Raw genomic sequence first — 24466 nt, forward strand, 5'->3', positions numbered from 1 at the left:
CAGCATCTACGGGAAAAAGCACAGTTGGTGTTTTGGGCCAAAACCCTTTGGCAGGACTGGAGAAAAAATGCTGAGGAGTACATTTAAAAGGTGGGGGAAGGAGAGAGAGAAACACCAGGTGATAGGTGAAACCTGGAGGGGGAGGGATGAAGTTAAGAGCTGGGAAGTTGGTTGGTGAAAGAGACAGAAGGCCATGGAAGAAAGAAAAAGGGAGGAGGAACACCAGAGGGAGGTGATGGACAGGCAAGGAGATAAGGTGCGGGAAGGAAAAGGGGATGGGAAATGGTGAAGGAGTGGGGTTGGGGGGCATTAGCATTCACTACCATTCAGGGCCCTAAACAGTCCTTCCAGCTGAGGCAATGCTTCACCTGTGAGTCAGCTGGGGTCATTAACTGTGCTTGGTGCTCCCGGTGTGGCCTCCTATATAACGGTGAGACCTGATGTAGACTGGGAGACCGCTTCACCGAGCATCTATCCACTGTCTGCCAGAACATGCGGGATTTCCCAGTGGCCACCCATTTTAATTCCACTTCCCATCTCCATTCTGATAAGTCCATCCATGGCCTTCTCCACTATTGTGATAAGGCCACACTCAGGTTGGAGGAACAACACCTTATATTCCACTTGGGTAGCCTCCAGCCTGATGGCATGAACATCGATTTCTCAAACTTCCAGTAATTCCACCCCCCCTTCACCATTTTCCCTCCCTCACCTTATCTCCTTGCCTGCCAATCGCCTCCCTCTGGTACTTCTCCCCACATTTTCTTTCTTCCATGGCCTTATGTTTCTTTCATCAATTAATTTCCCAGCTCTTTACTTCATCCCTTCCCTCCAGGTTTCATATATCACCTTGTGTTTCTCTCTCCCCTCTGTCCACCTTTTAAATCTACTCCTCAGTTTTTTTTCTCCAGTCCTGCTGAAGGGTTTCGGCCTAAAACATTGATTGTACTCTTTTCCATAGATGCTGCCTGGCCTGCTGAGTTCCTCCAGTATTTTGTGTGTGTTGCTGAAATACAAATTCCATTGAAACACTTATTGTTTGCTTTACAGCAATTTTCATTTCCTATTACCTGCTTTGTAGCCTGAATGGAAAGAACCTCAACATTCCTCTTTCCTAAGGCATTGTTAGTTAAATTAAAATTCCCAGGATTCCTAGCAATTCTTCCTGCATTTCCAAGAAAGTTGCTTTCATGTTGGGATTAATTGCCGCTGGTTTGCAGGATAGCTATGGTATACTTTCTAGAAAAAGTATTGGTCCAGTTTATTCAAGCAACACACATCAAAGTTGCTGGTGAACGCAGCAGGCCAGGCAGCATCTCTAGGAAGAGGTACAGTCAACGTTTCGGGCCGAGACCCTTCATCAGGACTAGCTCTTCCTTCAGTTAGTCCTGATGAAGAGTCTTGGCCCGAAACGCCGATTGTACCTTTTCCTAGAGATGCTGCCTGGCCTGCTGCATTCACCAGCAACTTTGATGTGTGTTGCTTGAATTTCCAGCATCTGCAGAATTCCTCGTGGTCCAGTTTATTCCTTTTTTTCAAATTGCATGTGTATCAGTGCAACACACACAAAATGCTGGACGAACTCAGCAGGTCAGGCAGCATTTACGCCTAATGAAGGATCTCGGCCTGAAATATCGGCTGTTTATTCCTCTCCATAGACAGCTGAGTTCCTCCAGCACTTTGTGCGTATTACTCTAGATTTCAGGCATCTGGAGAATCTATTGTCTTTGTTATTGTATTTTATTGTCAGTGGAGTCTTTTAAAGGCCTACAACTCTGAGGCCTTTGTGCAGAGAGGACACAAAAGCCTGAAAGCATATACTCTATTCTTGGTTGGGGCAACTGTAACGAAAATCAATTTCCCCCGGGATCAATAAGGTTTGACTATGACATGAACCATTAGGCTCAAGAATAGCTTCAGTCTTGCTGTTATCAGAATTCTAAACAGTCCTCTTGTTTGATACGATGTACTCTTGATCTCACATTGTGCCTCCTTATTGCTCACCTGCGCTGCACTTTCTGTGTAGTTGTTTTATTTTATTCTGCATTCTGTTATTTTGCACTACTTTGAAGTTCAAAATTCAAAGTATATTTGTTATCAAAGTATGTATACTTTATACAAACTTGCCATTCAGTTCCTTGCGGGCAGCCACAAAACAAAGAAACCCAAAAGCCCGTAAAAAAGACCACAAAACACTCAATATGCAGAGAGAGAAAACAACAAATCGTGCAAACAATGTAAGTTAGGAAATAGCATTCAGAACGGAAATGAATCCACAGACGCAAAGCCCTGAGCAGCTGGAGCAGGCCACAGCTTCAGCCTCAGTTCAGTGCTGAGCTGGGTAAATTTAGCGGAGGAGCGACCAGACCCTTGCTTCTGGTCCCAACACCCTACCTTTTTGATGCATCTGGCCTGGCATTTAAATCATCTAAACATTGGGTCATTCCTCGCTCTCGGACCCCGGCCTGTCACTTTGATACATTCTGGGCCTGGACCCCAACGCCACATTTCGGCTCGTACCAACCCTTCCAAATTGGCCTGCTACTTAGATCAATTAAACCTAAGTTCGGTGGATGGGCCACAATCCTGCCTCGCCTCAGCTTGCCCCGACTTTGCCTCGCACCTGCTCACTTCGACTCTCAACTCAGCTTCCCTCCTTTGTTTGCAGAATCTTACCAGAAAAGGAGTTAGTATTTAGTTGCACTCTTTGTTTTGTTTGCCAAGGATAAATAGTCGCTGGGCTTCATCAGCGCCATCTTAAAATATCTTAAGCCATCTTCGATAAACCGTGGAATGATTTGATCTGTATTAACAGTATGTAAGACAGATTTTTTCCTGTACTTTAATACATGTGACAATAATAAACCAATTCCAATTCCAAAGTGTTGTAGGCACCGAGAGTTGGGCATAATCTATGATGGAAAATGGACAGATGACGGTCCCAGTTAAGTCCCTTCATCTGGATTGAATATACAAATGGTCACAATCCAAAATCTCGACTGTCCATGTCCATCCATAGATGCTGCATGCATGATTGGTTGAGTTCCTCCAATGTTTTCTGTGCTGCTCCAGGTTCCAGGTTCCAGCATCTACAGTCTTTGGTGCCTTCATAAATTCCAGAGGTCAAGTGGTTGAGGCTGAAGGTCAGATCTATCACTGGCAAGTCCTGGGGTCAAGGCCCGAAGGTTAACCCCATGACCGTCGATACCCAGAGGTCGAAGGTAGAGAACCCAGAAGGTCAAAGCCTGAATTTGGCAAGTTAGGGGTCAGGGACCAAAGGTCAAGTCCGTGAATCTGGGCCAAGAGCTGGAAGTTGGAGGTCTGGAGGAGGCCCGTGCTGGGGTTGTTTGTGTATGTGTGTGAGGGTGTGCGTGGAAGAGGGGCTTGTTTTGCAGTTGTTGTTGTTGCTGTTTGTGTTGTCCTGCTAAATATCGTGGCATGCTACTTTGGTGCCAGAATGTATGGCAACATTTGCGCTCCAAGCAACATCCTTGTGTGCATTGGTTGTTGATGCAAATTACGTCTTTCAGTGTCTATTTCAACGCAAATGTGAAAAGTACAGCTGAACCTGAATGTTCCTTCAAAACATCCTTTTTTCTATGCATTGGGTAGGCTTGACCAGAAGCTCTAAAACATCCTTCCTGAACCTCCTGCCTTGTGACATCCATCAAGAATGGCCTAATTCTGCTCCTATGTCCTATGTAAGATGCACCGAGACACACAAATCTCCCTCACAAAGCTTCAGACCCTTCCCTCATGTGCTTTATCCTCGTATCAATTTTTGTCTCACTGCAGATACGGCATCTGGAAGGATTCCATGGAGCCAACCTTGAGAATGGAGCAGGCAAATATTACTTTCACTTACACAATAAAGATCATTCCCAGTCCAGCCAGGTCAGCAGGAATATTTAGTTCAGTTTTGCCTATATATTGAAAGACCTAGCACTGAGGACATCTTCAAAAGGCGATGCCTCTAAAAGGACCCCACCACCCAGGACACGCCATCTTTATATATATGTATCATATATACCACATTCCCACTGGCGCCAGAGTGAGTAATGTTTCTGATTAGTTCAGCTGTTATCAGCGCGAGACCAACTTATCAGTAGGAGCCTACCTATCTTAAACAATCTTCAGCTGTTTCAGCATTGCATTTCCAGCTTTAAACTTTAATTTGGCATCAGTTTTGGCACCCAAAATAATAATTTTGAATGCCTTGAACAGTGTAAACAGAGTGATGAGATTTGGAAATATAACATGAAGTCTCATCATTGTACAGGGAGAGAGAGATACTGGCATAAATTCCAGATATGACTCATGATTACTTGGTCCTGATCAGCACATCTCTGACTGGCAATTTTGGACATTTTTTTCACACACAAACAAAAACAGAACCAAGCGTTGCATTAATTGTTGTATTATACTGACTCAGCATAATATGATCGTTGCAGACATGAAGCATTCAAATAAGCCTTCTGCATTGTTTATTAGATTCTACAGATGCTGGAAATCTCAAGTAACACACACGCACACAGAACATTAGAGGAACTTAGCAGGTCAGGCAACATCTATGGAGAGAAATAAATAGCCGACATTTCGGGCTAAGACTGGAAAGGAAGGATGAAGGACCCTGAATAAGAATCGTGCATTGCCAGCTGCATCATAAGCTTTTATTTTCTGCAATAATATTTTATTGCTGTACCTTATCAAGTGCCTTTTGGAAATCAAAGCATGCTACTTTCATTGTTCCCCTTTAACCACAACAGGTTACTATAAAGAACTCCAATAAATTCGTCAAACTTAATTCCCTTTTTACAAAACTTCATTTGCTTTGTCTGATTGCTTTGATTTATTTTTCCAAGGTTCCCTGCTATGTCATTAGTAGCTTCTGATATTTCCCTGTGACAGATGTTAAGCTACTTGGTCTGCATCTTCCCATTGTGTTATGAGTTACAGTTGCTATTTTCCAGTTTAGTGAATCTTTCCAGAATTGAGAAAAATTTGGAAACAAAAACCAGTGCACAGACTAGCCACTTCTTTGAAGGCCAAAAGTCCAGGAGAAGCTGAGGATTGTTCATCCCACAGTTTCAACAATTTGCTGGTGATTGAAATATTCACAAATTCCTTTCTCTCATCTGGTTCCCAATTTCACATCCTTTAAATGGACTAGATGGGCTGGAGGTCCTTTTCCTGTGTTGTAGTGTTCTATGACTCTATTTCTAACATCCTATGTGTTTCCTCTGAATTAAACCACTGTTTATTCCTCCGCCATCTATTTCTTTTCCGTTGCTAATTTCTCAGATTTACGATTACTAGGCTCAATGCTCACTATGTTAATTCCCTTTTTAAATTATCTTTTAAAACTCTTACTGTCCATAGACAGCTTACCTTTGTACTTTTTTCCCTTCCTTATAATTTTTTTAGTGATTTGTTACTGTTCCTTTTATTTTCTGTCCAATCACCTGTGCCATCACCCAAATTGTGTAATTAGATCTCATTACTATTATTTTGTTTCTGTCAACAATAGATGGTGAGTCCTCCTTTCTTGTTGGTAACTTGCAATTCTCCGTATGGAGAAAGATCCCCTTTAATTTCTTCCAGCATACCTTGATTAGACTACCCCTTAATCATATTTGCTAGTTCTATCTTCAGATGTCTTGGTATTCTTACCTTAATAATTTTTCTTCAAAATTTAAATACTAGCCTTGTATCCCTCACTCAATTTAAAAATATTCCCAAGGGTCATTAATTAATCCTTTTTCATTGCACAATACCAGTATACCAGTATAGTCTAGTGATCTCTCTCTCCCTCAATGAAACCTGTGCTGGAACCTGGAGCAGCGCAGAAAACATTGGATGAGGCCAGAACAAGCTTTGTAGCAGATTGTAGGTTTAGACTCTAACTCAGATTTATGATCTGTTCTGTTTCTTTTTCTAGTTCTGATTGCTCTTTGTTCATTGCTACTACTGGGCGATCTTTGAATCGGGCGGACTGCAGATAGTGAACACTGAGCTGAACTATACTGAAATATGCCTTTTGTGTTTTATATTCTGTATTTTCAATCTTTTTTTTGCTTTTTGTGTGTGTTTTTTTGTGCACGGGGTGGAGGGCAGTTGACATTTGATGCTTTTCATTGAATGGGTTGGTTCCATGGTTCTTTGTTTTGTGACTGTCTGTGGGAAGACAAATCTCAGGGTTGTATACTGCATACATACTTTGATAATAAATGTACTTTGAATCTTTGATTTAAATATAAACTTCAATTACATAATTCTTCCTCCAGATACATAAGGAAACTGTATTGTCCCCTGCTCATTGCAATGGTGTGCTAAACGGAATTGTTATTATCTATTTGGATCTGCTGTGGCACTTATGAAAATGTGTTAGAACACCCAGATTTATACTGATACAACATTATTGACTATGAGTTTTCAAGATCCACTTGATTCCAGATTGGTTATCCTATACAGTAATGTTGTTGATGGTATCTTTTCTGGCAATCTTTTCAAAACTGCTTTATTCCCACATTTCCTCTGCCTTCTTTTCTTTTGCTCATCAGATACAAACCAGTCAGTTACTGAGATGAAACCGGCACTTCATTTTCCTACTGTTTTGTAAATGTTAAAGGTAAGAAGTCAATTGGAGTGTTTACTTGATGATAAGGCATGTTCAAGGCTGCAGTTGTGTAACTTGTTATATTAACATAGAACGTAGGAATACAATGAGCCGACCTATGTAAACATTCTCCATGGATCAATTTAACCCGTTGTTCCTACATTGCGCATAGCCCTCCATTTTTGTTACATCCCTATGCCTCTCTAGGAGTCTCTTAAATGTCCCTGTTGGTACCAGCCTCCACCACCACCCAGGCACTGTGTTCCAGGCACCTGCCACTCTGTTCTTTAAAAAAGTTCTACCTCTGACATCTCCTCTAAACTTTTCACCATTCACATTAAACAGATTCCTCTAGTATTGGACTTGGCTGCCCTAAGAAAAAGGTGCTGGCTGTTTACTCTAGCTATGCCTCTTATTATCATATACACTCATTGGCCATTTTATTAGAAACAGTCTGTACCTTATCAAATGGCCACTGAGTGTACGTTTGTAGCTTTCTGCTGCTGTTGCCCATCCCACTCAAGCCCATCTGACTCAAGGTTCGATGTGTTGTGCATTCAGAGATGCTGTGCTGCACACCTCTCTTGTACCACATGATTATTTGAGTTAGTCACCCTCCTGTTAGTTTGAGCCAGTCTGCCATTCTCCACTGACCTCTCTCATTAACAAGGTGTGTCCGTGCACAGAACAGCTGGTCAGTGGATATTTTTTGCTTTTCGCACTATTCTCTGTAAACGCTAGAGACTGTACTGAGAGGAAATTCCAAGAGATCAGCAGTTTCCATCCAGGGGGTCAGTGTGGACATGGTGGAGGATTAAAAATACCTGGGGATACGAATTGACAATAAACTGGACTGGTCAAAGAACACTGAGGCTGTCTACAAGAAGGGTCAGAGCCGTCTCTATTTCCTGAGGAGACTGAGGTCCTTTAACATCTGCCGGACGATGCTGAGGATGTTCTACGAGTCTGTGGTGGCCAGTACGATCATGTTTGCTGTTGTGTGCTGGGGCAGCAGGCTGAGGGTAGCAGACACCAACGGAATCAACAAACTCATTCGTAAGGCCAGTGATGTTGTGGGGATGGAACTGGACTCTCTGACGGTGGTGTCTGAAAAGAGGATGCTGTCTAAGTTGCATGCCATCTTGGACAATGTCTCCCATCCACTACATAATGTACTGGTTGGGTACAGGAGTACATTCAGCCAGAGACTCATTCCACCGAGATGCAACACAGAGTGTCATAGGAAGTCATTCCTGCCTGTGGCCATCAAACTTCACAACTCCTCCCTTGGAGGATCAAACGCCCCGAGCCAATAGGCTGGTCCTGGACTTATTTCCTGGCATAATTTATATATTACCATTTAACTATTTATGGTTTTATTACTATTTAATTATTTATGGTGCAACTGTAATGAAAACCAATTTCCCCCGGGATCAATAAAGTATGACTATGACTATGAGTTTCCAAGGTACTCAGACTATCCCGTCTGACCACTAATAATCATTTCACAGTCAAAGTCACTTAGATGACGTTTCTTTCGCATTCTGATGTTTGGTCTGAATACAACTGAACCATCTGCATGCCATGCACTGAGTTGCTGTCACTTGCTTGCCTGATTAAATATTTGCATTAACAAGTAGGTGTGCCAAATGAAGTTGCCACGGAGTATTCACTGGTTTTTATTTCCAAAATTTTATCAATTTAGGAAAGGTTCACTAGACTGGAAATAGCAAATGTACTCACATTCAAAGCAAAAATGAGCCACAATGGGAAGATGCAGACAAATAATTTTAACGTCTGAGGTATGGAAACATTACAAGCTGTTAAAGACTATAGCAGGGCATCGAGAGAGAAGAAAATCAAGGTAATCAGACAAAGCAAATGATTTTTTTGTGAAAAGGGAATTACGATTGATGTATTTATTGAAGTCCTTTGAGATAACGTGCTGTGATTAAAGGGAAACAATAAATGTACCATAATTTGATTTCCAGAAGGCATTTGATAAGGAGCAGCAATAAAAAATTATTGCATAAAATAAAAACTTGTAATGTAACTGGCAATAATATGTTTGTTTTTGCGTTACTGCATGTGTGCTCGCTATTTTGAATGTGCTGTGTATGTTTTGCACCTTGACCGCAGAGGAATACTGTTTCGTTCGGCTGTGTTCATGTATGGTTGAATGATAATTAAACCTGAATTTGATTTTGAATTTGAATTTGTATTTGAATATACAATTCTGAATGGAAGATTGGAAACCAAGAGTAGGCATAAATGAGGTATGGCTGTTAAATTTACTGACGACAAAGATAGAAATTAAGCTGTGAAGAGGACCAATGGAGCCTACAAAGGTGATACAGACAGGTTGACAAAGATTTAACAGATGGAGTGTAAATGTGAAAAAAAAAGAAAATATACATGTTGGCAAGAAAAAAAATATATAATAAATGGAGTGAGATTGCAGAGTTCTGAGATACAGAGGGAACTGTCGTCCCTGCACATGATTTACAAAGGGTAAATTTACAAAACAGGTACAGCAAGTAATAAGCAAAGCTAACAGAATTTACTTTTTATTGTGGGGGGCAATAAATACACACTAACCACAATATATTTAATTCAAAATATTCACATGATTGCATATTTCGGTAACATTGGCCAGATCGTACTGCCACTCAGCATTTCTACAACCCTCTACTTTATTCCGACGGATATAGGGAAATGCTTAAAGTGGTGTAAACCACTGTGATGTGCAACCCCTGAATACCTCTTCAATATCTTCTGTTTAGATACCAGTTCTTAATATTTCACCCATCACTGGCTGAAGCCTTTATTTTGCTGAAATGGACAGTTTCTGGGTTTCTGCTCTGTCCCCAGAAGCTCCCACTGATGGAACTCTGTAACGTGTTAAGCTCAGGAGATACTGCAGATGCTGGAAATCCAGAGCAACCTGCACAAAATATGGGAGGAGCTCTGCAGGTCATGCAGCATCTATGGAGGGAAATAAACAGTTAGTGTTTGGTCGAGACCCTTCATCAGGACTAATGACCTGATTATTTGTTCTCCTCCATAGTTGCTGCCCAACCTGCTGAGCTCCTCCAGCTTTTTGTGCATGTTGCTCTGTAAAATCTTGGATGTTTATTTAACGAACAGCTATGTTTTTAGCTCTGATGCCTTGTGAGAACATTAACACCTTTAAAAAGGTGCAATAAAAAAACAGATGTTGGTGTGATACTGCAACAGAGTGTATTTACCAAATCTAATTTTACATACATATTAGAAAAAAGTCTGTCCAGTCATTCATGAATGGTTAATGCATTATTGATGGCACAAAGGACTTAGTCACTGCTGCAATTTTCCACCAAATTTAAGCGCGTGTTATAAAATAACAAACACTAAGGAAGTCTTGCAACTGAATAGGGTGTGCTTCAGTTAACACCCTTTTCCTTTACATGAAAACCATGCAACGATGATTTTGAATTCCAGTTTGACTAGATTTTTTTCAATCACTGGATTTGAACATCACAACATACTTGAAAGTAAATTTAATCTGTCTGCAATGGAACACAGTTTATCACCACCACACGGGAGTGGGGGAAGAGGTCAGTGGCATACAAAGGTCATTCTGGAATTGCTTTATTTATTTAGCAAAACTACTAGGTAGGCAGGTTGCTGCCCCATTGAAGCCAGTCCAGTGTAACCAAGTCTGCACACAATTCATCAGATAATCAACAATCATTAACTTTCCTTTAAATTTCAAAAATAGCATCAAGGACATTTAATATGCAACCAGCTCGGTTTATATCAAGTGAACCCATTTCAAATTTTTCAGGATGATCATTTCTTGAAATTGCTATTTCATGACCTGCTTTATTAAAGGGAAGACTGGATTCAATAAAATATGTGCTCAAATATTTGTTCTAATGAAGACAAAAGCGACAGCTAACACTGGAATCCTAAGCAAAACAAAAACAAACGGCTGAGGGAACTCAGCAGATCAAACAGCATCAGAGGGGGAAATAGAATTTTTGACTTTTCAGGTATCAGGACTGGGAGTGGTGAGGGAGGATACTGATCCTTCCCTAGGTTATGGCGAGGTTCCGCTCCTGTGAACTTTCTGTAACCTAGATGGTTCATAAGTTAGAAATGAGGCCACAAGCCAAGTGGCAGAAGATGCCTGCTGCCCCCAGCAGCCAGAAAATCCATTCCACCAGTCTCTGAAAAGTTCATTCATACCTATAGACCCTGTATAAGTTTGACATTCATAACCTTTCGAGGCCTTGTATAAAGAGGAGAGGATGTAGCAGTGAGGCAGGTGCTAGGAGGTAATAAGTGGATTGAGGAGGAGTCCTTTATCTTCCTTGTTCTTACAAATCTTGTTTTAAATCATACAAGTATCTATGATGTATGGCATAAAACATAGTTTGTAGCCCAAACAGTACGTGTGTTTATATCCCACCTGAACCTCCTCCAGTCTTTCTCAATCAAATTTTATTTGCACAAGCTTCTATTCCCTTCTCTTTTGTACATATGCCCAGCCTCCCTCAAATGCATCTATAATTGAACTGACTTTTTTACTTACATCCTTCATGTACATGAGGAGTAAAAATCTTTACGTTATGTCTCCAACTAAATGTGTAATGTGCAATTTATAGTAATTTACAATAATAGTATTCATTTCAGCCACTCATGTGGAAGCAAGTTCCATTTTCAAGAATCAAGGATCAAACTTACTCGCCATATACATTTCCATGTATTAGGAATTTGCAGTGATGTGTTGGCACAATAAGTAACAGGAAACAACATTTAACAATTATAAAGAATAAAGAATTAAATAAAACATGAAGTTAGAGGCTAAAGTGCAGATATGGAATAATATGTACATAAATACCAATATGTATTTACAATGTAAACAGCATTATAAAAATGGTTTGAAGTGTTTAAAGTGTAGTGTAATGACTTGGTTAAGAGATAGAGGTGGGGAAGGTGGCTAACAATAATAGTTGATCAGATTAACTGTCTGGGGGAAGAAACTTTAAAGATGGCATGAAGTTTCATTTTAATAGTACTATAGTGTCTTCCAGATGGAAGGTTTTAGAAAAGACCATTTACAGAGTAGGTAGTGTCTTGTCCTGAACATATACAAGTACTGCAGTGATGGTAGAACGCAGCCATTGACCTTTTCTGCTGACCTAACAGCTCTTCTCACCACTCACCACTCACCACTATCTGCATAAAGAACTTTTAAATAAATTCCCTGTGGTTGTCATGATGTCTATTTTATACAGATCGTCTCTAGCTACATTCTCGTTACGTATTTATTGCTTTTTTCTTTTTTGTATTTGCACAGTTTGTTGTCTTTTGCACTCTGGTTGTTTGTCCGTCCTGTTGTGTGCAGTCTTTCATTGATTTATTTGGTTTTCTTGTATTTACTGTGTATTAACCAATTTCCCCCGGGATCAATAATGTATGAGTATGCCCGCAAGAAAATAAATCTTAGGGGTTGTATATGGCGACATATATGTACTTTGATAATTAATTTACTTTGAACTTCACATTCGTCTTTACAAATGGAAATAGTCTCATCATCTCACTCTGTCAGGAGTTCCCATTATAAAGACTCCACTAGTTTGGTCAACCCTCAGCCTTCCATTGTCAAGAAAGAAAAATCAAAATGTAGAATAACGATCTTCTCAGTGACAAAACTGAAGTTCTAAATTCACCTTTGCGTGACTTTGTTTTTATTTACTTGCAACCTGTTTCTTCACTCACAGTATGTTCTAGAAAAAGGATCAGAATTAAGACTCCCTCATGGTTGCTCATCTCTTCAGCTTGACACTGTGTTAGAGAGCTATGTTATGTTATGTCAGGTCACTGGTCTGAGTGCTACTGGTACCACGTAACCCAGTACTACCTGTCGCATGGTTGGGCAGTCGGCGACTAAACCGGCTCCCCCACCAGGCTTGCCTGGTGAGGAGAGTGGCTAGACACCCTGCAGGACGAAAAACGAGACCTGTCAAAGGGCGGATGAACCCTCTCGTAGGGTCAACGGCCATCTAGCAAACACGTGCCGTGAAGCACAGAAAGAGCATCCCTTGCATCGAAGCTTGGTCTGGCCATTCACTGCAACAGAACTTTCCTCAGCCGTCTTGGACCCCACCATGCCACTGGATCCGGTAGGGGATGTCGAGAGGGTGGTTCCGGACCTGTGCAACCCCCTACTCACCTAAAATCCATTCACACACATGCCATTCCTTTCTGAGAAGTGGGGTATCTTCACACATTAAACCCCACTCCTCAGAAAGGAACAGCATGTGCGTGAAAGGAACCATCATCATCCTGTAGGATGGATAGCCACAGAGAGGGAGAGATGTTAGAGAGCAGTTCATATCTGATTTGCAGTTACACTTCAGTTGGGTCCAAAGGAACACACACAAACTGCTGGAGAAACTCAGCAGGTCAGGCAGAATCGATGGAAAGGAACAAACAATCGATATTTTGGGCCAAGACCCTTTATCAGGACTTTTAAAGGAAAGGGGAAGAAACCCGAATTGGAGGTGATAGGTGGAAAGGGTAAAGAGCTGAAGCAGAAGGAATCTGATAGAAGAGTGGACCATGGAAAAAGAGAAGGAGGAGGGGCACCAGTGGGAGGTGACTGGCAAGTGAGGAGATGAGAAGGGATAAGAGGGGAGCCGGAATGGGGAAAGGAAAAAGAGAGAAGGGGGAGGTGGGAGAAAATATTGGAAGTTAGAGAAATTGATATTCATACTGACAGGTTGGAGGCTACCCAGACAGAATACGAGGTGTTGCTCCTCCAACCTGAGAGTGGCCACATTGTGACTGTAGAGGAGCCCACGAACCAACATGGGGAAATGAGAATGGGGATTGTAATTAAAATGGTGGATCACCAGGAAATCCTGAGCAACATACACAAAATGCTGGATGAACATAGGTTGGGCAGTATCTATAGAAATGAATAAACAGTCAACATTTTGGGCTGAGACCCTTCTTCAGGACTGCAATCCTGCTTGTTATGGGCAGAACAAAGAAACACAACGAGATACTTTTTGACGCTTACCTAACCTCAAGTTAAATATTTTGCATTTCTTTGAACATTTAAATTTCCAATCATCTGGTGAGATGCACGTATGCAATGGCTCTCCCCGGGCCGGACCTTTGGAATCCCAGTCAGGCAGGAGCCAAGTTATGTAAACAAGGTTCTGTCTGGCTGGAAACCAAACTACTTCCGAGAACATAAAGAAAGTATTACAAGTTAAACCTTAATTGAATGGTAAGAGATAGAAGATTCAAATAGTGATTGGCAAATTCAGATCTGATAACAGGTCAATCTCTACCACAACCCAATAGATAATAAGACAATAAGGTATTGGAGCAGAATTAGGCCAATCAGTCCATCCAGTCTGCTCTGCCATTCCATCATGGATGATTTATTATCCTCTGAACCCCATTCTCATGCCTTCTCCCCACAGCATTGAGGTAGGAAATGGGAGGAAGTTCTGAAGAGGGAATATGGGAAGTTAGATGGGAAGCTGATAAGCACAACCTCCAGGGCCGTAATCTCCAGTTTGTTGCTTCTGCCACACGCCAGTGAAGGTAAGAATAGGATGATTTGACGGATGAATGTGTGGCTGAGGAACTGATGCAGGGGCAGGGTATCAGCTTTCTGGATCATTGGGATCTGGATTATTTTGATCATTGGGATCTCCTCTTGCACAAAACGAATGGGTTATACAGTACCTGAACCCAAGGGCAGGTTTTCTCGAACTGTTGGGGAGGGTTTAAACTAATTTGGCTGGGGGTTGGGAACTAGAGCGATAGGGCTGAGAATGGAGCAGAGAAAGAAAAAAATCAATATTCATGTCATAAGGTTGGAGGCTACCCAGATGGAATATAAGGTGTTGCTCCTCCGCCTTGAGGGTGATCTCATCACGGCGCTAGAGGACATAGACTGATATGTTAGAGCAGGAATGGGAATTGGAATTAAAATGTTTGGCCACCAGGAAGTTCTGCTTTCGGCCGATGGAGCAGAGATGCTCAATCAAGCAATATCCCAATTTATGATGTATCTCACCAATGTAGAGGGGGCCACGTCAGGAACACCAGATAGATTTGGAGGTGAAGTGCTTCCTCACCTGGAAGAACTGTTGAGTCCCTGAAAGGAGGTGAGGGAGGAGGTATATGGGCAGACGTAGCACTTCGGATGCTTGCAAGGGTAAGTTCCAGAAGGGAGATCAGTGGGGAGAGATGACTGGACAAGGGAATCACAGAAGGCAACTACACAAGGCATAAGACAAGAAAAGATAAAATATGAAGGTAAGCTAGCCTTCATATAAAGAGAGACTAGAGTGATATAGGACTGCTGGAAAATGACGCTGGAGCGGTAGTAATTGAATAAGTATTTTGCATCAGTCTTCACATTGGAAGAGATGAGCCGTATGCCAGAAATTCGAGTGTCATGGGCAGAAGTAAGTGCTATTGCAGTAACTAAGGAGATGGTGCTTGGGAAGATGAAAGATCTGAAGGTAGATAAATCATTTGGGTCAGACGGACTACACTCCAGGATTCTAAAAGAGGTAACTGAAAGGATTCTGGAGCCATTAGTAATGATTTTTCAAGAATCATTAGATTCTGGAATGGTTCCAGAGGACTGGAAAATTGCAAATGTCTCTTCACTCTTTTAAGAAGGAAGAAAGGCAGAGAAAGCAAATTATAGGCCAATTAGCCTGACTTCAGTGGTTGAGAAGTTGTTGGAGCCATTATTAAGGATGAAGTTTTTGGGGTACTTGGAGGCACATGATAAATTAACCCAAAGTCAGCATGGTTTCCTTTAAGGAAAATCTTACCTGACAAATCTGTTAGAATTCTTTGAAGCAATAACAGGCAGAATAGACAAAGGAGAGTCAGTGGATGCTGATAAAGGGTCTCAACTCGAAATGTCAACTGTTTACTCTTTTCTAAAGATGGTGCTTGTCCTGCTGAGTTCCTCCAGCATTTTGTGTGTATTGCTTTGGATTTCTAGCATCTGCAAGTTTTCTCTTGTCAGTGGATGCTGTGTATTTGGATTTTCAGAAAATCTCTGACAAGATGCCACACATGAGGCTGCTTAACAAGATAACAGCCCATGGTATTACAGGAAAGGTACTAGCATGGCTAGAACATTGGCTGATTGGCAGGAGGCAAAGGGTAGGAATAAAGGGGGCCTTTTCTGGCTGGCTGCTGGCAATTAGTGGCATTCCACAGGGGTCAGTGTTGGGACAGTTTCATTTGCGTTACATGTGAATGATTTGGATGATGAAATTGATGGCTTTGCGTCCAAATTTACGGATTATATGAGGTTAGATGGAGTGGCAAGTCATGTTGGGGAAGCAGGGAGACTGCAGAATGACTTAGGTAGATTAGGAGAATGGGTAAAGAAGTGGCAGATGGAATAAAGTGTAGGGAAGTGTATGGTCATGCACCTTGGTAGAAGGAATAAAGGTATTCTAAACTGGGAGAAAATTTTAAAAAATCAAAGGAGCAAGGGTAAAGAGGAAGTTCACAAGAATGATTCCAGGATTGAAATAGTTAGTGTAGGAGGAGTGTTTAATAGCTCTGGGCCTGTACTTACTGCAGTTTAGAAGAATGATTGCCAGAGGTGGAGGGAGGGGGTTGGGGGGGTTGAATTTCATATCTCATAGAAATATATTGAGTATTGAAAGGTCCGTATAGAGAGGGTGTGGACAGTATATCTTAGTGGGTGATTCTAGGACGAGAGGGCACAGTCTCATTCACGAGGGATGTCCATTTATAACAGAGATGAGGAGGAATGTCTTTAGCCAGAGGGTGGTGAATCTGTGGAATTCATTGCCACAGACGGCTGTGGAGACCAAGTCATTGAGTATATTTAAAGTGGAGATTGATAGTTTCTTGATTAGTCAGGGCATCAAGGATTATAGGGAGAAGGCAGGAGAATTGGGGTTAAGAGGGATAATAAATCAGCCATACTGGAATGATGGAGCGGACTTGGTGACCTAATTCTGCTTCTATGTCTTATGGTCTTACAACATTTGACACCCTTACTAATCAAAAACCTATTAACCTCTGGTTTAAATATACCCAAAAATTTGGCCTCCACAGCCATCAATGGCAATGAATTCCAGATTCACCACCCTCGGGTTAAAGAAAATCCCTCTCATCTTTGTTCTAATTGGACATCCTTCTATTCTGAGGCTTTGCTCTCTGGTCCTAGATTCCCCACTAACGGAAACATCTTCTCCACATCCATTCTATCCAGGCCTTTCAATATTCAATCTCCCCTTATTCTTCTAAACTCCAGTTAGTACAGACCCAGAGCCATCAAATGCTCCTCATATGTTAACACTTTCATTCCTGGGATCACACTCACGAAACTCCTCTGGACATACACCATTATGAAATAAGTATGGGAAGTGAGCAGGGCATATGGGGGAAGCCCATGGAATCATTTGAATTTATGATATACTGAGAATTACCTATTTTGAAGTAATTCTACAATTTTCACTGTCTTAGTAAAGCAGGCAACATAATCAACTATCTCTTACACCACAGACATTCTCTCTTCGTCATCTACACCGCACCCCCCCCCCCATCTCCCCATTGGGCAGAAGATACAAAGGCCTGAAAGCACAATCCATCCAGCTGAACATAAGCTTTTACCCTACTGTTATAAGACTTTTGAACAGTCCCTTAGTATGATAAGATCACTCTTGACCTCACAATCTACCTTGTTATGACCTTTCACCTTATTGTCTACAAACACTGTACTTTCTGTAACTGTAACATTATATTCTGTATTTTGCTGTTGCTTTTCCTTGATGTACTGATGTAATGGAATGATTTGTATGAATGGCGTACGAAACAATTTTTTTTCATTGTACCTGGGTCCATGTGATGATAATAAACCAATTACCGACTAGAATCAAAATCAGGCTTATTTACACTGCCTTATCTGTCATAAAATTTGTTGCTATGTGGGAGCAGTACAGTGCAAAGACAAAAATGATCATAAACAATAAAATACATAAATAGTGCAAAAATGAAATAATGAGATTGTTCTGGAGGGGCATTTAAAAAGTTGCATAGGCACCAGACGGACGGCATGCAAAAAACGCTGAAGAGATCAATATCGAAATAACCCAATTGTTATAGCACTGATTTAGGAAAGGAGGATAGATAGATAGATATACTTTATTGATCCCGAGGGAAATTGGGTTTCATTACAGCCGCACCAACCAAGAATAGAGCATAAATATAGCAATACAAAAACCACAAACAATCAAACAACAATATGCAAACTCTGCTAGATGGAAATAAGTCCAGGGCCACTCTATTGGCTCAGCGTGTCTGACGCTCCGTGGGAGGGGCTGCAAAGTTTGATGGCCACAGGCAGGAACAACCTCCTGTGACACCCAGTGTTGCATCTCGATGGGATATGGCCAGAGTCCAACAGCAAAAAGTTCAATATCCAGTCTACAAACACGTTCCTTGATCGTAATATGACCAGGATTGCACCATCCGTTGTTAACCAGAGCAGTAAGCCCCAACTCCTTTACGCTTACTGCTCTCAGTGCACTTCCGGTCAGCCCGAACGATCTGGAAGCTGTCCATGGAAAAGTTTTGATCGGGTATGTCCTCATGCAGCCCCAGTAAAACACATAACACTGCACTCCCGAAATGTTCTCTGACGCCTGGCTAGCGCCGTCAACTCGTCCATTTTATTTGGGTACAACAGTAAATTATTTCAAAGAATGCCTCATGCAACAATAATTGTGCAAGCAAACAAGTATTTCTTTCTGTTTCACTCACTTCATCCAGTCATTGCCTTTGAAGAGATTATCAGTCATTATCTCTTGTTCTATCACTTGTAGCCTTGGACATAAAACTGGATAAACCTGGGCATTCATCCAGATGTCACTTGTTAACAAAGTACTTTATGTCTAGTTTCTGTAAATATTTCAGCATGACAAAAAGATAGACTTGCCTGCATAGAACACATTGTATAATTGGCCATCCCAAGCAGCACAGTGGTACATTGAATACAGCAATACCTCACAGCTTCAGCAGCCTGGGTTCTATCCCCACCTACTGCATGCCACTTGCATCATACACAGGGTGCTCTCCTCAGTTACCTGATGAGGTAACCATATCCTTGGCCAGAAACGGATGTCGTCAGGTGGTTCCCAACTCTCACAGTGTTTTGACCCTTAACCACTACACTCTTTAGTTGGTCAGCAGTGGTGGCCTAGTCACTGCCCATGTGCTCCTGACTTCCAGCTCAACTCCTCTCACCTGCTCCATATCCAGCATGAGGCTCTTTCTGCTTCCTCCCCCATCCTGCGAGCTGCTCGTTTCTTGCTCTTTTCATTAAGGCCCAGCGCAGAAAGCAACATACATGCCAACCTTGCTGGGAACCCTCTACTGCCGATCTCCATGGGGAATAGCCACGTCAACCATCCTTTGTCCCTGCACTCCTGGACTAAGGACTGGACTCAGAGTCTTCCTCTTGTGAGCTTCCTCACAGCCTTCCTCCCATGGTACTGTGAGCTCCACCAGGATGATTTTCATGTCTTCAGTAAACCACAGTACGATGTCTGGTCGAAGTGTGGTTTGCACAACCTCCAGGAACTGCAGCTTACTCCCCACATTGACCTTCATCTCCCATGATTTGGCAATTTGTAGCAGATTGGATTTAGGTCTCTTTGATATGACCGGCATGGCCCTATCCCCAATGAAAATGACTGCCCAGTTTGTCTCTCTGCCAGCTGGTCACTTTTCACACCTCTCCTGTTCCAGTGTGTCAGCAAGGGACAGCAGGACCTTGTTGTGGCGCCACCTATACCATCCTTGTGTTAAAGCAGTTTTGCATCCTGACAATATTAGTGCAGTTAGGGTCCTCTCTCAGCCCTCATGTGTGCAGCTGTGATGGTGTCTTATACATGGACTGCAGGAAGAAAGAAATATGGAAGGGCTCCAGTCTCCAAAGCACTGCCCAAGCATAGGAGGATGATGGCACCTAACGGCAACACGTTTGTTTGCAACTTCGGAAACAGCTCTATTTCTATCTTTGATATCTCATTTTTTCCCTTTCAAGGTTCTTTTGAAGACCCTGACGTGGAGTTACATGCTGACTTTGGTTCTTTACAGAAGTGGGAGAGGCTCTCAGGGCCTCATAAACGGCCGCTTTTCGAAATGCCAAGGACGCGGCCCAAAAGACTAGCACGCCTTCAGGGTGCCGGATTTTTGTGGCTCTGGAGACAGGCTGATTCAAGGCCGGTGCTGCTGCCTAATGTGTCATGGGAGTACACGGAAGATCAGAAGCAGTGAGCTGGCTGCTTGCTGTGTGTCCAGAGACCCAAGATCTTTGGGCACAGAGCTCGGAAAAAGAAATGCAACAGACTTTTAACACCATAAATCAGCGAGTTCTTTGTAATGTCTCCCCCTCTCGCTGCGAAACAGGGACATCTCTTTTTCCCTTATTAGGGAGAGAGAGAGAGAGCCTATGGTATGTCGAATACCAGGTGAACCAGTAGTCTTTGGAGTACTGCAAGTCTGTGTCTTTATTGATGCTTTGCTGCGCGCTGAGTGTTCAGTGGGGGGAGCTAATGCTTTTTTGCTGGTGGGGGGGATCATTGCTTTGCTGCTGCTTATACATGGGAGGGGGGAGTTGGGGGGCCTTTGGGGTTCTAACATTTAACTGTCATTCATTCTTTGGGCACTCCTCTGTTTTCGTGGATGTTTGTGAAGAAAAAGAATTTCAGGATGTATATTGTATATATTTCTCTGACATTAAATGTACCTATTGAAACCTATTGAAGTGATCTTGTGCTTAGGAAGATCCCATTTCATCCAGGCACCCTGTGACCCCAGCTCCACTGTCTTTGATACCCGTCTTTCATCCTCATGGTTCCATACCTCTGCCTGCTCTGCCTGGACCATATCAAGCCTTTCCCTTGCACTTGCACTCCCCCATCATTGGAAGTGAGCAGAGCCGATGCCTTGCTGTTCCAGGCATGGGTTGCAGATGATGTCCTTCATTTGCAGGAAACTCACTGCGTGACCTATGGCCATGTTGGCGGCACACATTCATCCCAATCTTGTTGTGATTCCCTCTTGCTTTATTAGCTTTTCTTTGGAGCCCCTCAGAGTTAACACAACTCATCATTTTGCCACCTTGAACACCTCCACTACTGGTGACAACAGGAGCTGTAGCTGGCCTGATCTTATTTCGAGCCACACTGAAGAAAAGCTTGGGGGGGGTCCCCAGCAACCTCCAGAGGTGCTTGTTAACTTTCCTCTCGATACCTTCTACAGTGGTCATGGGAAACTCGTATACCGTGAAAAGCCAGAATAGCCTTGGTAGAAGACCATGTTGGTGCAACTACGTCTTAAATTTACCAGGGAGTCTAGTTTTGTCAATCTTCTTCAGTCAATTTTGAATCTTCTTTATAATGTTGGTGATGTTGGCGCTGTCTGTCATTGCTGCATTAAACCACTTTCCAAGACACTTTATTGGGTTGTCCTCTATGGATGGAATGACTTCTCCCTGTACTCGAACTTGCTAGTAACCTTGCTCTTTTTGATCACCATGCATCTGGACATCCTGGCCTTGAAGGTCATCCTAGCCCAGGTAGCTATATTGTCCAGGGTTTCCAGTACCCATCTTGCTTGGACATGCATTAGAGTGGTTACTGTGATGTCATCCATGAACCCCTGTATTGCAGGCTGTCAGATGCCCGGCTCCAACATTGGGCCTTGGATTACGTCTGCTGCTGCTGATATGAGGAGGTTCATACCCATGACAAACAAGATGGGGGTGATGGTACTGCCAGTTGGACTCATTTTTTGGAGGTCTTGCCACCTGGTTGTAAAGTGGGCTGAAGTGAAGAGTAGTTTGAATCCTCCTAGGTAGCTGGTGACCACGTCTCGCATTACTGGCAGGATATGGCAGTGGTCCAGGCCAACCTGGATGAGGATGTGTGGAATTGATTCGTAGGCATTGGCCAGGTTTAACCTGATGACTGTTAGGTCACTTTTCGTCTGGCCTTGCGGATCAATTGGCTGATTATTGAGGTGTGTTCAAGGCATCCAGAAAAACTCGGGACGCCACCTTTCTGGATGGATGTGTTGATATAGTGGTTCTCCATTAAGGAAGAGGTCAGCCTTCTCACAAGCACCGAGAAGAATATCTTGCACTCCACGCTAAGGAGGGAGATTGTGCTAAACTGGGTGATTGTGGAGGAATCTATTACTTTGGGAACAAAACATCCTTCAGTGACTTTCCAGCTTTGTGAGATAGAGCATTTGCTCCACACCTATGGGAATCGCTGTGTGATACCAGCAGAAATTCTTCCACCTCCTGCTTTGAGCTGGTTAGGGTGCCGGATTTTTGCTGGCTGAAAAGAGCACCGGTGAACCTGAATAGGTTTTTAACAAACTGCACTCTCCTTCTACCTTTCTCCCCTCTTCACTTTCGCAACTGCTCCATCCTCCCGAGCTTGCACAGCCATACCCACAGTTTGCCGGTTAGAGCTTTGACACCCTCTTTTTCATCAGGTGAACTGTTTTTGAATTGTTTGCTCAGGGTCTTTATCTCACTTCTCAGATGGCGAATCTCCCTTTCCCTCCTGTTTGGTTACCATGATGGATTAAGATCCCCTCTCTTCTCCATTGGGCTGAACCACTCTTTGGCAAAGTTGAACACGATGGCAGGCCCTGCCAATGTAGCTTCCAAGATGCAATCCAGGTTGTCATCGAACTGCTTCCAAGATACATTGTCTAATGATCTAGGCCATCTGATCCTCTCTTCGCTTGATGAATGGATTAGGGTCTCAGAGGTGGCACTAACTTCGTCCCTTCTTTGGCAATGAGGGTGGCTCAGACGCGGAGAGATCTTCAGCTCTGTGGGCTGCTTCCTTGCTAGAGTTCTCCATCGTCTCACCAGATACTGAGTCCGTGCATTGCACTTGAGTTGCCTTCATTCCACAGCTGGATCTTCTTTGGTCTATCTTGAGGCCTTTGATGTTTTTGTAGATTTTGCCACAATGACACTTTGCAATGAATGCCAGAATCAGAGTCAGATTTATTATCATTGACATATATATTGAAATCTGTTGTTTTACTGCAGCAGTACAGTGCACTATATTAAAAAATACTGTAAGTCGCAATAAGAAATACATATAAAATAGTGTAAAAAGGTGGCAAAAAGTGAGATAGTGTTCATGGGTTCATGGTCTGCTCAAAAATCTGATGGTGGCAGGAGTAGCAGCTGTCCTAAATCAGGCTCCTCCCTGACAGTAGCAATGAGATGAGGCCATGTCCTGGATACAGAGGAGGCTAGTGCCCATTTACAACCCTCAGCAGCTTTTTCCGATCTTATGCATTCCATACCAAACTGGCACTTTCATATCAAACGTTGATGCAACCAGGCAGAATGCTTTCCATGGTACATCTGTCGAGATTTGCTGAACTCTTTGGTAGCATACCAGATCTCCTCAAACTGCTAATGAAATATAGCCGCTGTCAACCCTTCTTTGCAAATGCATCAATATGTTGGGCCCAGGATGCATCCTCTGAGATCAAGAACGCCCAGGGAAGAAGCTGTTCCCGAAACAGAGTGTGCGTATCTTCGGGCTCCTGTACCTCCTCCTTGATGGTAGCAATGAAAAGAGGGCATGTCCTTTGTGTTGGGGGTTCTTGGTGATGGATGCCACCTTTTTGAGGCATCATCTATTGAAAGTGTCATCAATTATCATGATGGAGCTGGCTAGGGTTACAACTTCCTGCAGCTTTTTCCGATCCTGTGCAGACGGCTCCTTCATACTAGATGGTGATGCAACCAGTTAGAATACCCTCTATGGCACGTCTGTAGAAATTTGCGAGTATCTCTGGTAACATTCCAAGTTTCCTCAATGTCCTAATGAAATATAGCCGCTGTTGTGCCTTCTTTGTAATTGCATAAATATATTGAGTCCAGGAGGGATCTTCAAAGATGCTGACCCCCAGGAACTTGAAACTGTTCTCCCTTTTCACTTCTGATCCCTTGACAAGGACTAATGTGTGTTCCCTTGATCTCCATTCCCTAAAGTCCACAATTAATCAGTCAGAGTTTCCTTCAACATCTCAAAAGTGAGCAGGCTGGTATGTGAATTATATACTGTAAATTGCCCCATGTGCACACGAGAGGTAGGATCGGGCAGAAGTGGGTTGGAATGTGGTTTTGGGTAAGATTAGTATAAAATTGGGGAGTTGATGTTTGATGTAGACTTAGTGGGCTGAACAATCTGTTTCTGAGCTACATCTCTCCAGGATTCTACATCTTAATATCCAATTCACTACTTATTGAATCATAGCCATTGCAATAAGGAACACAGTAAAACCAAGATTACAGAAACAGCAAACAGATTATTAATTGGTTAAGGAATCAACCGGAATTGATTAGAGAGCGTCAGATAAAAGAACCCTTAGGGGCTAGTGATCATAACTTGATTGATTTCACCCTGAAATTTGAGAAAGAGAAGCTAAAGTCAGATGTATCAGTGGAGTAAAGGGAATTATTGGGGCTTGAGAGAGGAGTTGGTCAGAATTAATTGGAAAAGAACACTGGCAGGGATGATGACAGAGAAGCAATGGCTGGAATTTCTGGAAGCAATTCAGAAGGCGTAGGACATATACATCCCAAAAAGGAAGAAATATCCTAAAGGAAAGATAACACAACCATGGCTAACAAGAGGACTCAAAGCCAACATAAAAGCCAAAGAGAGGGTATGCAATAGAGCAAAGATTAATGGGAAGTTAGAGGATTGGAAATCTTTTAAAAAC

The 24466-nt window shown here is 42.5% G+C and overlaps 1 long non-coding RNA gene across 1 annotated transcript in view; it reads left to right on the forward strand.

Annotated features, from left to right (window-relative positions):
* The first annotated feature begins 6580 nt into the window (after positions 1–6580).
* LOC134358166 (uncharacterized) overlaps positions 6581–24466 on the forward strand; it is a 30369-nt gene continuing 12483 nt past the window's right edge. Inside the window, exons 1-2 of the long non-coding RNA XR_010020817.1 lie at positions 6581–6628; positions 8322–8480. This is a non-coding gene — a long non-coding RNA (uncharacterized LOC134358166). The remainder of the gene's footprint in view (positions 6629–8321; positions 8481–24466) is intronic.

The sequence above is a fragment of the Mobula hypostoma genome, chromosome 18 (assembly GCF_963921235.1).
Source record: "Mobula hypostoma chromosome 18, sMobHyp1.1, whole genome shotgun sequence".
In the NCBI taxonomy this organism is placed as follows: Eukaryota; Metazoa; Chordata; class Chondrichthyes; order Myliobatiformes; family Myliobatidae; genus Mobula; species Mobula hypostoma.